At 45.4% G+C, this 8537-nt stretch overlaps 1 long non-coding RNA gene across 1 annotated transcript; it reads right to left on the bottom strand.

The window, feature by feature from the left end:
* Nucleotides 1–6924: 6924 nt before the first annotated feature.
* Nucleotides 6925–7677, bottom strand: LOC146862643 (uncharacterized). Its single transcript, XR_014978493.1, has 3 exons — nt 7554–7677; nt 7296–7398; nt 6925–7198 (listed from the first exon to the last, which is right to left on the bottom strand). It is a non-coding gene; the product is annotated as an uncharacterized LOC146862643 (long non-coding RNA).
* Nucleotides 7678–8537: the final 860 nt, after the last annotated feature.

Raw genomic sequence — 8537 nt, 5'->3', positions numbered from 1 at the left:
AGCACAACACTCATGGCTCACTGTGATACTCCCTGACTGTCAAACCCAAGTATGACCTTCACACATACCCCTCATCTACCCATCTGACACCTTCACTACTCCACACCTGTGAGAAGCACAGATAAAGGTGAAAATAATGTCCTGTGACTTTCCTGATAACCAATGCCACACCCTGGTGTGTATATACAAATGTCAGAATCCCACTCAGGGATGTCTGAATCAATGCTTATCAAAAACCAATTGCCAAACACATGTATCACAAACAACATCAAAAGAAGTCCAACAAGCTCAGCCATGTGCAGGCAACCAGTGGATAGGCAATGTGATCCTAGACTGCACCGGAATAGATAAAATGTTTACTCTGGTCAACTGCACAGACACCATCATCCAAACCAATCACAAAATACATGCTCAAATGCCAATCATGAACCCTAACTGTGTTCAATAGGACAAATCTGCTAAAACAGACAGACACTACACCAGATACAAAGTGAGCATGGTGTCAATGTGTAGCACAAGCATGCACATGCACACTCCTGACAAGTGACTGTTCAAATATGGGAGGCCATAGCACCATTGTGAACTCAAAACAAGCTAATGAGCAAGACTCCACATTGCTGCAAGTGACATTCACACAATAAATACACTCTACAAATTCAACACACATCTGAATGTATTCCAATACACAAACTCCCCACACACAATGTCATGCAAAAATAACATCACGCACACATGGACCTGTCAGTAGAAAGGACCAACACAGGCTAAAAACTGCATCCATCAACAACAAATGCACAACATATGCACATACAAAATCATCACACAGCAAACTCAGCTGGACATCAGGGGGACTCACACTAGGCAAGAACAAGGCAACATGCACTGACAGCAGTAAGCAGTGTGTGAACACCAACAAAAACAGTATCACACATATCTGAGTGCTTCACCTTGAACTTCAACTTCACAAATCATCACAGGGCACAGATCACATCACACTCAGGATGTGTAGAATTACCTCAGCAAACAGACATACACTTTAGCTATCACCTAGTGCTGCACAACTCTGGAAAACACAGATGCATGGAAGATGACTAGAGGACTGTGCTGGAAAAACAACTGCACTGTACATGAGCAATCATGACTGCAATCAAGTAGAAGAAAATAGCACATAACAAATTGTGAAACAATCCTGAGTGGAACATGGTTCTGGATACAGATCATCCTCCCACAGTATAGTGTCACACTATGAAGTGGTGGGGAGGGTCACATACTGGCAAGGCATAGGGTGGAAGATATTAGACTGAAGTGGTGTGTACATTAGTATTGGACAGGTGAGGAGTGTACTGAGAAAAAACACATAGAGGAGTAACTCACAATGTGTAGGCATCTAAAAGCCCCTATTGGGGATGGTATGACTCTTAATACCACATAGTTGTCCAAAACAAGTGTAAAATAACATCAATGTATGAGAAAAGTCACTTATAATGTCAATTTGCCTGAGCAGGTCAGCACAGTGAGCACAAACGTAAGCAAGAGCCATGGCTGATCATCAAACCACAACACAGACATTGCAGTGACACACTCTGCATACTCACAACTGACAGCGACAACAAGTAGTTGTAACCCAGGACTGCAAGGTCATACCGACACACTGCACAGTGCTCAACCAACAATTCCTACATGTGCCCACAATCTAAAGCAGGTGTCTGATAATGTAAACATACAGGTACTCATTACCTTGCCTTTTCCCTTGCATCCCCTGTTGTTGAGGTAGACTCCCCACTTTGCTCTTTTGTCCATGCTTCACAGGGGTGTGGGTGGGAGTCAATGTTTTGGTGAAACTGCCTTCGGAATGTGTTTGGGCTTAGTTGTTTCAGGCACCAGGTTCACTGCAGACCGGGCAAGTGTTTGTGTGTCTTTGGGATCAGGTGTGGGGATGGGAGTACCTTGGATGGTGGTGATTTGGAGGAATGTAATGTGGATGCATGCTTTTTTGCCTTATGTCCCTGAGTGTCCTGTGATGGGCTTTTTGCCTTGAGGTCATGTGTGCTCTTTTTGTGCTGTGGTGATGGTGTATGATGTCTGGTATGCTTAGAGTACTGATGTTGTGTGCTGCGTGAGGATGACTGGGTGCCTAAGGGCTCTGGTGTGTGTGTACTCTAGTCAGGTGGGGGCACTGGAGGGTGGTTTCTGAAGGGACAGGAGCAATACTGGGAGCTTGGGACTGCTGAATGGCTGCCGTCACTGTGGAGGACAAAGACTGGACAGTTTGGTGTAGCCCACCCACGTCCGAATGAATGCCCTCCATGAACGCAACAACCTGAAACAACTTGTTGCCATGATCCTGGAGGGCATTCAAGAGAGCAGTCTGACCCACCCACAGCTGCCGCAAAATGTCTATGGCCTCCACACTGAAAGCAGCAGGGGAGACAGGGGCAGCGGCAGCGGTGCCTGGGGGAAGGACACTCTACCCTTCTTAGGGCTGTGGGCATGGATAATACTTGGGGGAGCATCCGTGAGGGTGGGCACTGGACGAGGTGTGGTGGAAGAAAATGCAGATCTTGAACTTCTGGAGCCCGCCAACATTGAGGAGTCACCACTGGAATGGGAAGATGTGGAGGATGCTGTGTCCGGGCAGGAATCCTCCAGGGCACTCCTGTCCCCCTCTGAGGCGCTGATCCCCTCAGTGTCACTGAACTCCTGTGTCCCAGTTCTGCCAGTAGCTTCCCCAACGCTGTCGGGCCCCTGTCCTTCCCTGCCCTTGGTAGATGCTGCAAGAGACAGAGACATAGGTTCAGTATAGTGCCATACTCACAAACATCATATGCAATACAAACTCCAATCCTGCGAATGAAACTCCCATGTTGAACTACTCCAAGTACTTCCAGCATAAGCCACATTTATGCAATCATCAGCTGATGCATGGAAACATGCTTAGTTGATAGTCATGCTCCACGTTGCATTGACACAGCCAAATAGCTGGGCCTGTGCCTAACTGTAACCACAAATACAATTGTCTGTAGGCACACCTACGTGCCTGTGGGTAAGATAGCTATACGTCCAAACATGTTGTCTCAGTCACATATGAATTAAATTTCCAGGAACATCACACATACAAAGTCAAATATATCCTTTTGCAAGGGAGATTACCTCCTGAAATCCACCATGTTGGGCTTTGAAGCACAACTACAGTTGTCCATTGGTGTCAGCTGTGTAGATGTTACAATTTATTTGATGTGCACCGCACACATCTCTAAATGCACGCTAACATGATGCTCACTGCTGTTCACTGCCAGTTGATGTCTCTGACACTCACACTGCAGCATATGTCACATGGACACATCTTTTTGGGTGATGAAGTGCAAATAAGCCCCATGTACCAATGTAGTCACATAGACAATGCACAATAGCATGATAAGGGCAATGTAATTCAAGGCCTTCATGTGTTGTGACATGTCACATACCAGTATCTTTTCAAGTGCCTGACAGGCCTTCATTGATCCAAGGCATGATAGTGCCTTCTGTAGATGAAGTTGTGAGTAGCCTCCATTAGGACAGCTAATGTGTAACAATACCTAGGGTCTGGCATATGACATCCCTACGTTGTGCTGACTGATGACATCGATGACACATCAATGTGCCAAAAATGTACTCACTGATTAAAAGCTGTAGCCACAACTTCACCATGCACTGACGCACATGGACACCCCTCCACAATGCACACATATTGAGGACTGACACTCTGAGTAACCTTTGCTCCTTATTATCTTTCAAATTATTGTACAACACCTCAGTCACATCACAATTTGCCATACCCACTGATCATATCCAACTATTTTAAGCCATAGTGCCAAAACAATTTCACAATAGCTAGGTTCAGCTATGTTGCATTTAAATCACAGAGTTAAAACATCCCAGTAATGTTGCTATGTGCACAAATGGCAAATGCAAATCAGCCAATGCATCACTGCAATCATCACCATCTACCCCAACAGCACCTGTGTGCACTTGCTGTCACTGAGGCAGGAAATTACATCATGTTATGCCATGCTGCTGATATTAGTCTAATATGTTTTGCAATGGTGCTGTCATCTCTATCATTGTGAAAAAAGGACCCATGGGACAGGTGTGACCTCTATCAACTCACTGCTCCCGAGTCCACATCTGTGCATGTCTCTAGCCACTTACACATCATCACAAGAGGACACTATTGTGGTAGCCACACAGCACACTCAAGCCCGACAACTGTACTGGGCTACACACTTCACACAATTAATTTTCCTGTGTAGGAAGATCTCAGTTCTGACAACATTCACAAAATGTGAGATGCAAACATGGCAAGATGATTTAATATGACAACGTTCATGGATTTTACACATGAGAAACAAAATGTTGTACTAATGCAGAACTGCTGCACTCAACACTGAGGCCACTTAGAAGCCGTTGCATCACACTCGAGACATCACCGAGGAACGCACTTGCTCAGGGCTGCTATTCATGCAGTCACTCATACGCAGTCACACTTTGCACAATACTCACCCCCAACTTGCTGCTGATGGGATCTCAACCGTCCAGCTCTGGCTGTGTCACTGCCAGGATGCGGGCCATTAGTGGTGTCATGCACCTGCGCACCAACCTGCTACTTTGGGGGACCCGCCCCAGCGTCATCTCAGCAACGTTTTTGCTCAGGTGGCAGATGTCATCCCACCTCTTGTGGCAGTGTGTATGTCATCGGTTTGAGATACCCAGAGATCGCAACTTGCGGGCAATGGCCCTCCATATGGCCTTACGCTGATGGACCTTGAGCTGTAGGCATGGGAGACAAGAAGAGGAAGTTTCTGTAACACTGTGTTGTGTACCACTATGTGACAGCACAGGAGCATGAAAATACATAGCACACTAATACATCAATGGAGAGCAGAGCCCATACAGCATGTCACATAGTACACTTGGATCAACCCATATCATAGCAATGTATACATCTATGATGATGGACACACTACATGCCCATCTCATACACATGCAGAGTGCCAGCACAGAATCCAATGTAAAAATGGGCCTCATCTGTGATTCACTATGTGAGTGAGCATGACATATGATACACTGGAAATGATGTGTAGTGGTCAGGCTCACTGTGTCCTACACTACACACCCCTTAATGCCCTTGACCATTGCATAGCAACATGTGTCATGGTGGTCACATTTAGGTCCCTGATCTCACATTCTAACACTCTTCTCACAAGGTGTAGTCCTGTCTTGTGTACTCCTCAGGACTATGATATCTCATTAGGAAAGAGGATGATGGACAACACATAAGTTTTACTGAGTCCTTTTAGTGATGGGTCCTTGTAACATTGGGCAGTTACTGTGCAGGCCAGAGGGCCTTGCACTGAGGATAAACGTGGCCCATCACAGAAATCACATGCATGTACAATGAGAATAGAGGAACAGTGCATACACATGCGAGAGTCAACATATCATGGAATCAATAGTAGGATGACATGTCCACCTTACATTTAGCAGATGTGTCATAGGTGATTTACCGCCAATAGTGATAGACTCAGGCATTGTACTCCTGTGCAGAATAGACACATCTCCATAGGGTCAATTTGAAAGAAGTACACACATTATTCAGTACCCTCTGGCCAATCTACATTTGAAATGTCACAAATGAGCATATGAACACTTAATGAACTATGATATTACATGGCACAGGGAATGTGTGTTCAGAGTTTGAGGGTCACAAATCAGTAGTGTAACTGTATAACTGCTAAACCACAGTATGTCATTTCCATCATTAAATGCAGTCAGGGATCTGTGGAAATAAGGCTACACACCCCATTGACGTGAAGTCAGCATGCTAGGCAGTGTCTCATACATTTACAATACCCAGTCTCAGAACAACTTGTGTGTTTCTTGGCTTAAAATGAGCAGCACAAGTGTCTATGTTGCCATCTTCCCCACATACTCAAGTGCAATAAGTTCTAGGTCATGTATGGACCATGCTGTTGGCAAAATATGAACATTGGCTTGCACTCACAGGCACATACTACTGTACAGTAACATCATGTGAGCATTCTGGGCACTCTCAAACTTTTACTCAGACACTTACCAGTACCTCTGGAGCACCATATAGCCTCCCATACTGGGCAAAGACCTTGTCCACCAGGACCTCCAGCTCCTCTGTGGTGAAGGGAAGGGCCCTGATGTTCTCTGTTTGTACCATGACTGGTCCAGAGTAGAGGTACAGCAGCAGTTGGTGGTGATGAATAGCAGGCAGCAGTGTCTGAATGCAAGTGATATGTGTGGCTCTCTCACAGACATTTATAGCCCCCTAGGGTTGTTTCAGTGCTACCCTAATGATGCAATTGGTCTGCCTGGTTTGCATCTTTCAATTGTATACAATGCCTGTGACCGCAGTGGCGGTGCACGCCTACCGCGAGTTTCAAAACTGTATAGCACTACCGCGATGGTGGTTCCCATTGGCTGCAATAGCATTGGCATAGGCGATGTCACACTGTGGGGGCCAGGTGGTCTCTACTGCAATCCGGCATCTTTCAATTGTATCTAATGACCGTGACCGCAGAGGAGGAGCACGCCTACTACGAGTTTCAAAACTGTATTGCACTACCGCAATAGTGGTTCCCATTGGCTACAATGGCATTGGCATAGGCGGTGTCCCACCGCAGGGGCCAGGTGGTCTCAACCACAATCTAAATAGAACAATGTCTCAGCCGGATTCATTAAGACTTATTATATTTGTATGTACAAGACATTACAACAAAAGAACAAAAGGCGAGAGACTTCAAGATATTTGTTAAATGTGCCCTTGGGCATCATATATTTTTTAGAAGACCAAAAAATGCACACAACTGTTGTGAAAGCACTGTTAGGCATAAATGCAAAGGCAACCCTAAAGAAAAGTGCACATGGTGCTCGTGACAGAAAGTGACGGCGCAAATGACAACGTGAAAGCACACCACAGCGTACGGCGCAAGAGAAAATACAAAATATATACAGGATAAAAAGGTTCACACAGAAATTATTTCAAATACATAGATTGTCATTTTCAATGTTTTGGAGAACCAAAATTCAAGGTGCGCCTGAAGTGTTTTGGCTGGTGGGCAGGGGTCGACGGCGTTTCGATCCTGTTAAATTAGGATCATCTTCAGGACCAGGGTGGCCTATTTGAAGAGTGCTGTGTGAAGAAATGGAAGTATCAGAGCGGCTGGGGGGAGAGAAAAGGGAGAAGTCGGAAATTTGCCAGAAGAGGGAGGGAGGAGAAATATGCCCACCTGATGCACGTAAAACTTGGTGCTAGCACAGAAAAGGGGAGAGTCGCTGTAATGGTCGAATCAATATTGGACAGGGCGTCAGAAATGAGCATCCAGAAGAAATCTAAAAAGAAAAACATGGTGCCGTGAGTGAAGGAGTGGGGAAAAAGGAGGGTAGGTAGGGGGGGGTGTTTGTAGGGGTGTAGGAGCGGGGGATGTAGACGGTGAATATGGAGGGCAGGAAGGGGAATTCAAAACCAGAGCGGTAAAGACACTCACCGGCTGGAGGCGGCAATCGAGAGAAGAAGAGAGTCAGTTGCAGGGATACAACCCTGTTCGGTTCTGTCAAGGTTCGGGCAGATACCTATTCAAAGGAGAGTGGTAGCGAACAGTGTGATTAGGGAACCTCTGTATGGAGGTAGGGGTTGGTAAGAAAAGCGTGGATGTAGCAATCGGGGCTTACCTAGTGGCGAATAGAAGAAAATTCAATTCTGGAATAAATCCAATGCTTCTGAGTCACCGGGATGCCACGGTCGTGTGCAAAATGCAGCCGGTGTCTTGGACAGGAAACCGTAGGACTGGTTTTGTAAAAGGAAATGCGTGCGCCGTGGGTGATGACATGGGGGGCACTGATTGGTTCACCGGAAGGGGGCGGAGAGTAACTAGGGACGCCGGTGAGAGAGATCTGTGTAGAAGGAAAGGGAAACAGAAAAGGTCCTTGAGAATACAGAAGTTGGCAGAGGTCCAAGGAAAAGAAAGGAAAGATCCGTGATGGTTTCGAAATTACGGAATGTTTACAAAGTTGGAACAATTTGTAAATTCAAAAAACTAAGCGCAAAACATTCAAGGACTGTGGGCATAACAAAGGTACATGACTGTAGGGGGAAAGATGACATAATGCATAAACAATATTTGAAAATCATGTAAAATTACAGTATACAATATGTGAATTATCATGTTGTGATACATAATATTGAAGTACACGGCTAAATGCATATCAGATGTACTAGGGCACAGGGAATTGAAGCAGATGACAGATATATCATAGGCAAGTAAGGGTACATCATGGCCAGAGTCATACGATATCAAGTTGGGAATAGAATGGTGCTATTCGCCTCATCAATAGTGTTTAAACCATGGTTGACTGAGTTACAGCGTGTTATCCATTTGCACTCACTTTTATTCAATAGAGATTGTAGATTGTCACCTCGAAGTGGAAGGCGAGGTTGGTCAATTACTTGCCATTTTATGTCAAGTTCATTG

This window comes from Triturus cristatus, chromosome 2_2, assembly GCF_964204655.1.
Source record: "Triturus cristatus chromosome 2_2, aTriCri1.1, whole genome shotgun sequence".
Classification (NCBI taxonomy): Eukaryota; Metazoa; Chordata; class Amphibia; order Caudata; family Salamandridae; genus Triturus; species Triturus cristatus.
Note: the sequence above shows the minus strand (reverse complement) of the source record. Positions and strands in the feature narration are given on the sequence as shown.